At 35.7% G+C, this 10724-nt stretch overlaps 1 long non-coding RNA gene across 2 annotated transcripts; it reads right to left on the reverse strand.

Annotated features, from left to right (window-relative positions):
• Positions 1-1319: 1319 nt before the first annotated feature.
• Positions 1320-9132, reverse strand: LOC136790113 (uncharacterized). 2 transcript variants are annotated; one of them, XR_010829399.1, is made up of 4 exons: positions 8902-9132; positions 6578-6689; positions 4942-5108; positions 1320-2941 (listed from the first exon to the last, which is right to left on the reverse strand). It is a non-coding gene; the product is annotated as an uncharacterized lncRNA (long non-coding RNA). The 2 variants fall into 2 exon arrangements; XR_010829398.1 differs by having other exon boundaries at positions 1320-5108.
• Positions 9133-10724: the final 1592 nt, after the last annotated feature.

The following is a 10724-nucleotide window of genomic DNA, read 5'->3' on the forward strand; positions in this document are numbered from 1 at the left end:
GTCTATCATACTAAGCAAAACAAGGTTAAGGCACAGTTTGGTTCAGTGATCAGCAAACATCTACAGTATTAATTGTAAGCAAGCCTCTCAGGCATTATTTTGACCTTTGCTTACTCATGTTTTCCCAGACAATACTGAGGTCAGCTGGGGGAAAGCGTGCCAGGGAGTGTTCCTGATAGATTGTTTTTACTCATAATCTCTCCTTTCAATAACACAGTTGCAAGTAATGCTAAGGAAACGATCTGAACAGAGGTGCGCTGCTGTGCTGTGCATGTACATCACGTGCTCTTCAGACATCTTCATGGCACGTTCTCCAACCAGAGTTTGCTGCCTGTCAGCTGTAGGACACTTCGTGGCCTTATCGCAACTTTCCTGGTCTTAGCCTGTTTTTTAGACAGTGTTCAGTGTTAGCTTTACCTGAAGAAGAAAGTGTACATCTTTTTCTAGGTTATTATATATTTTTTTCCCCCCAAAATGTTTGCCACTGGAATTCCATATATTCCACTTCTTTTTTTTAATTTTTTTATTATTATTAATTTCCGTGGGAAGTACAGGAGAAAATATATTTCCTAATGCGCATGTTTTGGCTAGGCTTGAAAGAAAAATAAAAGGTCTTAATTATCTGGAAGTAACAAAACTCATTGTTGGCAGCATTTGTCTTAGTAAAAGGAGATGTCTCAGTGTGGATTGCCACATCTGAACTAGTCAGTTCTACTATAAGAGAATTATCATCCATAAAGTGGTTGACTGCATTTGGCCAGATGAACCGCTGTACAAGCAGTTATGCCTCTCCATTGAAAATAAAATGATTAGTTTTATTTCACAAGGATATAAAATTAATATAATCAAATCCCACTCCATGTTTTATGGACTGTATAAAACGAAGATGACTTTTCCTGCCTGAAGCAATTGCATACTGGCAAGGAGACTTGACATCTTTGGAAAGTGTGATCTCCCATCCTAAACCCAAGGAACTTTTTCAGACAGAAATATACAGGAGTCTGTCACTTAATCTGAGGGAGGTCATCAACAAGCAAATAGCAAAACAGCTTTGAGTGCTGTCCATTGGGATGAGAAACCTAAGCTTTGAAAAAGTTTCTGTACATGAGGAAAAAAAAAAAAAAAGAGGACAAATTCTCTATCCTGCCTTTCTGGTGAATCAGTTCCTGGGTTCTGAGGAAAACAGAATGAAACAGTCTTTTAGCCACAGAATGGTGGAGATAGCAGCAGAGAAAAGGAAACAAAAGATTCAAATTCTATGCCTATTGCTAAAGCCAACTTCATGGGTAGCCTTGAATAAGTCACTTATTGTCCTTATGTCTTCGGTTACCCAGATGACAAATGAATAAATCCTAATGCATTGAGTGCTGAGAAAAATAGTTATTAGCTTTTGAAAAGCACTTTCAAAGGGTCTGGTGCAGTATAAATGACACATACTTCTTTTAGACAAGAAAGCAACAGATATGACCGTTTTGTTTCAAGGATTTTATTAAAGGAAAACAGAATTGTTGTCAGTGTAAATTATTTTCTAACACAGCGGGAATAGAGGGTTACCAGATACTCTAAGTAGGTGAATACAGTAGATGTAAGGCAGCTACTTTATGCTGACGCATTAAGAAGCTGAAATGGTTATATGAGATAACTGAGGGAATGTGCTGACATTTATGCTGTACCTCAGGTTTATGCTATCATTATTCTACATGCTATGGAACATACACAGAGACATCCCAGTATGTGACAGTGCATATAAATTCTGACCAAAAGCTTTACAGAAGAAAATAAACTTATTCTTAATGTTAATATGCTAGTATGAAAGTCCCTGTGCTGTGATGAAAGATATGAGCACGCTGAATACATCTTCAGCACAGATCACACGGATTGAAAAAGGATTTTGAAATTCTTTCTAATGCTTTCACTGTGAAAGGATCGATTTCTTTCAAGCCCAACATAATAGACCTTAGCCCTATTAGAAGCTTCTAATTAAAATAGTCTTTACTTCTGAATACCACTTTTAGAGAAACGTCATGAAAGATGAGATTCATTTCTGGTGTATATGTTTTCAATAAGGAGGTATAGGATGAACATACCTCCACAGAATGAACAATAGAGTTACATGAAAGAGGATGGAAAGATATCACTTCTGATTTTTTTTTTCTTTTTACAAAATTTCGAGCTGACCAGTATTCACCTTCTCTCTCCACCAGTGTGGCAGATAATTTGGTTTTGGTTTGGATCCAGGGATGGAAGAGATGACTGATGATTAGCAGAGAACACAGCACTGACATGGCTCCCCTCCCTTCTCTATTTGCTTTACTTGTAGTAGCAAGGGAAAATATTAAGGGTTATACAGCTGGCTGGAAACCTTATTTTCACTTTTCAATAAAATTTCATATTCAGAGGGGAAGTCCAGCATTTAGGGTTTGTTTTCTTTCCAAATTAGCACAAAAGCTTGATTTCTATAATTATCAATGAAAAGAACACTTCCTTCAATCCTCCAAAATTTGGACCTCTTAGAAACCTGCATGTTGATAAAAGAAAAACATCCTAAATATGACATAATTGAAATATTATTAAATGTATGTAATATGATAAAAATGATGTATACATTTTCTGAAAATCAGAATGGCCTAAATGTAAGCAAGGAATGTATAACAAAATATGTTTTAATATTATCATTACAGGAAAATCAAATGATCAGATTTTTTTTCTTTTTCCCCCAGGAGAAATATTATCCAAGCTACCACATTCCTACAGGTTATTCTGAATGGGATGAAGCTGCATTTTCCAATGGAAAATCATTGTGTCATTTTAATCTTTTTTTCTTTGAATCTGCTTTCTTTTCTAACAGCCTCCGTGTATGTCATTGTCATGACAGGCCAAGACAACTTGTTCAGATGGCTCCTTTCTCTGCGAGTCCAGATGTCTAAGAAAGCAGAAGGACCTGTAGGGGTGTAAGAAACTGGATCAAAACAAGACATTCTTTTTTATATTTCTTTATATATATATATATGTATATATATATAAAAAGAAAAAATAAATGAAAAAGAACACATTCTGGCATTTTTTAAAATAAAACTCTGTCTACCAAAATTTCTTCTGATAATTCCCCTACCACCTCCCCCTGTGAAAATTCAACAACAAAATATCATCTAGTGTTGTTGCTAATGTTTGAGAGTATCGGTGATTCAAGAGGAGCATAAAATTTTGCTTATTTTCTGGTTTTGGTCAAAATTTGAAGTGTCCTTCACAATTTTATCAACTATTTCAAAGGCCTACTCCTTTCTTAACATACTAGAATTGCAATATAAGAGAAATAACAAACCTTTCCCCAAATGTCTCATGCTACTGGCAACTGGCCATGTCTACATTTAGTAACTGCTAGTTGCTCAATTCTGAGTGAATGTGGAAGCACCAGAAAGATTCCTGTGCTTGATTCATTACAGTGAGCTTCTAGATACATACATCTGAGACATAAGCTATAAGAAATGTTCACATAGACCTGGCAGTTATGACACAGGACCTGAAACACACCCAGCTACTTCTGAAGTAGTAGCAAAGGCCAGGCAAGAGGGCTTAGGACATCTCAAATGATAAAAGGTAAAAATGATAAAATATTGACATTTGTATCAAGCTCAGAGGTTGAGATTTATCTCCAAATTAAATCAGTTGATCTGTGACATCTGCATGTGCATTTGTCTAAGTTTCTTATGGCTTCCACTGCTTCCTAGGTAGTGGAAACCTAGTCAATAGGTGGCTGCAAGTGTCCAGTGCTCCTGTACAGGTATACATCACCCAGAAGTACGTGCCTAGGTTAAGTTCAGTTGCCTGTGTCTAGTGTCATTTTCCAACAGTTTTTAGCCTGCCCTCCACCTAGTTTTAGAGAAGAGTGGAAGCACTTTATAATTCCTATCAGAGTTCCTGGTACACATGAAACTACTTCCACAGGATGTTTAGGAGAATCTAAGGTGTCTAAAATGGTTTTCCATGCAGGAAATAAATACTTTGAAGCCTGCGTTTCTCATTCACAGTCATGCATAATTCTAATACTGAGTAAATAAATAAATAGGGAAGACAGGAATAAATCTTAAGGCTTTTAAATAAATTCTGTTCACTGACATGATCAAGATCTAACTGTAAAGTTTAAACTTTGTAAACTTAATGCACTGGATTTTCTTCATGAGCAAAGAGCAAGAGAAAACAAATAAGTGTAAAAATGGCATTGGCTCTTAATCTCACAACCTTAATTAAAAAAAAAAAAAGAAAATTACAGTAGGACTATACTTTTATTATTGTCATGTATTTTATAGAGGTCTCTTGTCCTTTTTTTGTGCTTAGATCTTTGAAGCAGTCATAGCGACAGCTGTTCTCTTCTACAGAAGGTGCCTGCGGTGTTTAAAACCAAGCATATGTTTCTAATTGTATTGTCTCACCTGAGTCCAGTTTCTTCACAACTTGAGTTGTCATGAAGGTTTGGGTTTATTTGCCCATGTACTGCTGAAATGGCCTATGAATCCTCTGTTGGATATACTCCAGCATAGTCATAAATCCTCTGGAGCCTGAGGATTCAGCCTCCCTATTTAGCATCTGAGAGATGCTCCAAGCAACGAGAAAGAAATTTACCTCCTTCCCTTCTGTCTAGCCTAGTCCATGCCAAATCACTTATAATAGATCTGGGCAAGAATCACTTTCCACCACCCGGTTCTTTGCTATTATAAAACACAATGGTTGAAAGTTCCCCAAGAAAACATATTCACACATATTTTTGTATCTGACTATTCAACAGAGCTCATTTTCCTGATGCTAAAGAGATATCAATTATTTCTAGTACCGCCAGTACAAAAAGACTGTTGTACAGTGAAGCTAGCATCTGGCTAGATCATCCTTTGTACATTCAGAAGGGATTATATGAAATAGAATAGCTCTTTTGTTTAGACACTAAACCATATTCAACAGTGATCTCTCCCTCTCGCCCTTGTTTTGTTTTGCCTGCGTCTTTCCGGAGGAGGTCTGCTGAAATGCTCATGTTCTTCCATGCTTTTAATACTGGGATGGTTGGACGGTAACTTCTTGGAGTTCTGTATGCTTCTGTAGCATTTAATTTCTCTTATCTAAAAGTAATAAAAGATCATTTGTATTTTCAATGGATTAAAACACTTCTTGGTCTTCACATTTTTGATCTTCACATTTATATCCTTGTTACATTAACTACCATGGTAAATAAACACAGAAAACTTACCAGAATTGGAGCCGGTTTGTGAACTCAGAAACTAAGCAGAATAAACACCTGCCTTGTGTTATATACATGTGGCAGAAGCAGAACATTCCGAGAAAACATTGTATTTTAAAAGAAAGAAAGAGAGATTTTATTTCTGATACAGTTAATTAAAGTACTTTTATGAGTTCAAACTATAGCTACCCTAAGCTATTAGCCAAAATAGTAAACAATAGTGGTCCTTTTAGAAAGCAACTGAGGTCCTGGGTGGTTTGAATCACTGTTTCTCTGTATCTCTTCACTGCATTCAGAAGGTGTCTGTTGCACCTGTTCTTCTAGGTTAGGAGTCTCCTGTTAAAAGTGAGGTGAGATGGTTCCAGAGACTTGGTGTAGTTCCCTTATCAGAGAATGATATGATTGCAAAGATACCAGGTTATCTTCTCTAAGTAAGGGCTGGGCTCCTTTTAGATTGCATTTGCTGAATTTTGTAGCAGATGAGCAGAAGTATTTAATGTAATAGGTGAAAAAAAGGTACTTATTTAATGAAATCCCCTTTGGCTTTAATACAAGAACAATTACTAATTATTTCCTTAACTCTCAAGTATGCACAGACAATTCAAAACAGAGAAAAGAATTTCTACAGAAAATTAGGAACCTTTTTCTTCCAAGCTGCAACAGAAGTCCTTTAAGGGTCATATTTCCATGGGCTTCCCTCTGCTAGGAGTTCCTCTTAATCAGTGAACACTGAGTTTATTGACTTAACACATTTTTAGACAATGCTACATACTTTTAGACTGCATATATATTAGTAAATTAAGCTGCTAGTGAACAATCCCAATATCCCAGTCACAACAAATAGAATTACGTAGATAAATGGATAGGATACTTGCTTACACAGTTTTGTCTGAGTTAACTAGGCCTCCTTCTCCCAAGCAAATCCTTGGCATACTTTAGAAGACAGCATGGACCAGGGACTTGTAGCAGTGGTAAGCCCTTTTCAGACGGTTTAAAAGCTTTAAATAACACAGACTCAGAACTTTCAGTATGTGGTTGGGAACGTTTTCAATCCTATGTAATCATGTAGCAGTTTGCGATAGGTCAAGGTAGTCTTTTGAATAATTATAATGAATAATATGTAAGACACAAGCACATTAAAGCACCTTATAGGGCATTCATATATACTTGGAATGAAGAAACCCTACTATTCCTTCCAACAGTGTAACCCAATTTTCTCAGCTTATTGAAGGAAGCATCACAGAAAATCTTGCTGTTCCCTACCAATTACCCTTTATATTTCTCTTGAAGCGCAGAGTTGGTGAGAATGGTGACATTTCATAGGGAAAGAATATGGCAAAATAATGATACCTTTTCTTTTTAGAAGTCTTCTAAAAATATGAGGCAATTGATCCCCTTTTGTAGTCTTTTATTCACTGCAGTCATAATTATATTTGTATGTATTTGTCTTGTCTGGAGGTACCTGCAATAACAGAGCTATTGTAGAAGCTGCTCATAGCAGAGACATCGAGCTAACAATAACAGTAACTGTTGTCTAGATCATTCTGAGAATATTTACACACTTTCTGATTTGATAAACATTTAATGAAGGTGTCATATCTAATAAAAACCTAGTTCCTGCCACTTGTAGTTGAACTTAAAAGAAAAAAAAATCCTTGAGATTTACCAGGTAGGCAAAACTAACAGAAATGAAAAATGTAAACTGTATTAAGTTATCTGCTTATATGTAATCTACCAGTATTTGTTTGCTGATAGCGATCTGAGGAGATCAAGAAAGATCAAGTAGCTCTTCCAGATTTTAAAAATAACATTGGGAAAATTGTTAAATCTTTAAGGATAGTCATATCTCCTCTTGAAAAAGAAGCTTATAATGCTATTCTCTTACCAGTAACTTTAGTGTTCAGGACTGTGGATCTAAAGGACATTAGATTCTCATTTTTATGGCCTATCTTATGGAGTAATAAAAAAGCATGATAAAACAAACAAACAAATAAACACAGATGCTATAATCAGGCTGGAAAATGTAACCGGAAAATACATTTGAAAATTGTAGTCATTTGAAAATACATTTGAAAATTGTATCTCGTAAATAAAATTTCTCTAAAAATGCACTGGAATAACACAGTTTTAAATAAGATCATAGCCTCACTACAATAAAAAAATAAAAATTAAAATATTTCCCACATCTTGTCTTTTGAAGATGATTATCCCTCCCAAGTGTAATACTTTAAACATATTCCTATTGAATTGTATTTTATTTTTGAAAATCATTCCTGCAATTTGTGAAGATTATTTGAATTCTTTCCATCCCCTGCAGCATGCTTCCAGTCATCCACATTTTGATGAGCATAGTCTTAATCCACTAGCTATTAATGAAAATATTAATATGAATCAAAAGCAGGACAGATGACTTTCAAATCCATACAACTTCCATTTTGACATCTAGCTTGGTTTCATCATGTCAAAAGCATTACAAAGGTCAGGATATATTATATCTTTGCTGAACTCTAGGACTTTTGTCCTTTTTGTTTTTATTTACTTATTTTTTCCAGTTAACCTCTTTACCATTCTAAGAACAGTGAACCTTCTCATGGGAGTTCTTATCAAAGCTTCCTTTCACCTTCAAATTTTCAACTAATTCTCTACATGGACTATACTCTATCTAAAGGGGATCTCTTTTTCAGTTATTATCTGTGATTGTCATAGAGTGACAGATATCCCTGAGAATGAGGTTACTAGTTAAAGCAGGAAGTTTAATAAACTTCTATTTTCCTTTGTTGAAGACCAAGGTTTTCAATAATTTGTGGCTCTGAAGAATTCACATTTTAGAATATCAGAACTTAGAATTAATTCATCTAACACCAGCATGTAACTGGTATATCTAAATTGCCCATACATCTCTTTGAGGCTCTGTATGTGGAGTCTCAGCTAGGGAAAGACAGACATGAGAGGATGACACAGATCAGAGACACACATGAGAGGATGTGCCAGATCTTAGATGGGATGAATCATGTCACACATACTTTCTCTGCACTGATTCTTCAGTGAACCAAAGGCAACTGTGTTCTTATTATAGGTACCTCAGATAGGTCCCTAAAGTTAAATGAGATGAATCTAGGCTCAAGTATTTGCAAAAATACTAGTGTAAGTGTAGTTCTACATTCTTTAGAAAAAGTACTGTGTTTGGAAGTCAGAACTGATGGCAGATACACCGAGAAGACCCATATCTTTCATCATATAGTACAGAACAGCAGATGGCACTTATTAACATGCTATAATAAGTTTGAGATGCCCCAGGCAAACTGATAAAGCAGCAAACAAGATGCAATGTTACAAGCAATAAAACAGTTCAGCTCAAAACGGGAAAGGTGCTGCAGGGGATATATGCTCATAGAAACACAGGGATAAGCTGTGTTTTTGATGGAGAACAAACAAAACAATCCAGGGGATTTAGGAGCAAATATTCTGAGACATTTTTTCGCAGCTTAAGTCACAGGTACAACTGAAGTCAGTGCCTTTGCTGCTTGAGCATACAAAGAAAATAACAATGTGAGGTACACAAAGAATACAGAAATGATGATTACAGAAGAGTTTATTAACCTGCAGATTTCTGTTCATTTCTCTGATAGAAATGTGAAGAAATGCAAATAACTTATACAGGGAAATCATCTTACCTGAACATACACCCTGATTGAATCCAAACTGATCACTGCTGCTCAGGAAAGAGATTTTGGAACCACTGTGGACAGTTCATCTCATTGCTCAACAGTGTCACTCATCTACAAAATCAGAACTTCATGTTAACATTTCCATCACACACCATCCCCTAGCTACAGAAAGATTTGCCAGCCCAAAAGACAATGATTAAACTTGAATGTTGTACTCTTAGATCTGCTGATACTCTCTCTAAGGATTATTATTATTTTTTTTTTTAGTACAACAGAAATATATACCTATTGGCATTTAAAACATGGTGAAAACCAATTTTCTTGGACCTACAATATCATTCTGTTTCCAGCAAAACAGTACCAATCAAGCCACGGAACAATTTACTGAAATTGATTAAAGAATATATTTCAATTTCTGTGTGTATGCAGAACATTCTTATCTAGAGAACTATCTAAATGAAGAGCAAACCAAAATTAATGCAGCCTTCATGTAAAAATTCATGATAATAACAAAGCCTTCTAATAAGAGAATACAATTCTTTTAGGTAGTGACCTTCGTACAAAACCTCAGAAAAGGCTTTCAAAACCATTATTCTCTAAAGTTAATTGAGTTAGCTGTGAAATACAATCATATTCAAATGTACATTTTTCAAAACAATACAGCTAATAGATATATTTTGATTTATATTTAATTTTTTGAGACACTACATCTGTTGTAGAACATCATTTTAGATATGTAGATAGAGGTCAAATCTCTTAAAGGAAAGATTCACTGAATGATAAGGTGTTTTAGCACTTTTCTACATTTAAATAGCTTTTGTTATCTGCCTCTTAAAACCTAATCTAAAATATATTAATAATCTTCTAGCTACAGTTCATATCAGTACAAATAAACAAATATAAATGAATAACACAAATAATAAAAACAAATTCTGACAGTTCCGAGTGATTAGAATCATTCTGTCAACTTTAAAACACTGATCATTATTTCAATAAAATAATCAAAACAATTCAACAGTTGCACTTTTTCCAAAGAGAAATCATAATCATAGAATCATAGAATGGTTTGGGTTGGAAGGGACCTTAAAGATCATCCAACGCCAACCCCTCTGCCATCCGCAGGGATTCCACCCACTAGATCAGGTTGGCCAAGGCCCCATCCAGCCTGGCCTTGAACACTTCCAGGGATGGGGCATCCACAGCTTCTCTGGAGAACCTGTGCCAGTGCCTCACCACTGTGACGAGTGATGAATTTCCTCCTAACAGCTAATCTAAATCTCCCCTCTTTTAGTTTTAAACCATCCACCCTTGTCCTGTCATTATCTGCCAAACCAAAAAGTAGCTCTCCATCTTTTTTATAAGCCCCCTTTAAGTACTGCAAAGCTACAGTAAGGTCACCCTTGAGCCTTTTCTTCTTCAGGCTGAACATCCCCATCTCTCTCAGCCTTTCTTCAGAGGAGAGGCGTTCTAGCCCTCTGATCATCTTTGTATCCCTCCTTTAGACTTGCTCTAAAAGGTCCACATCTTTCTTGTGATAGTGCCCCAGACACGGACTCCAGGTGGAGCCTCACGAGGACACAGTAGAGGGGGAGTAATAATAAAAATGAGTAATTTGTTAAAGTAGTATCATTACAGTTCAGATTGGAATGTTGTTCTGAATTTAGTCAGGGACTTCTTTTCCTACTTGTGGAGTACCCGCTTTTACAATTCATATCAATGGAGCTTCACTATCATTGCTGAAGAGCAAAATTTTTCAATTCCTTCATTATTAATAAATTAATTTATTAAGATAATGATCTTTCCATAAATCAGAGCAGATAAAGATGTTT

This window comes from Anser cygnoides, chromosome 1, assembly GCF_040182565.1.
Source record: "Anser cygnoides isolate HZ-2024a breed goose chromosome 1, Taihu_goose_T2T_genome, whole genome shotgun sequence".
Classification (NCBI taxonomy): Eukaryota; Metazoa; Chordata; class Aves; order Anseriformes; family Anatidae; genus Anser; species Anser cygnoides.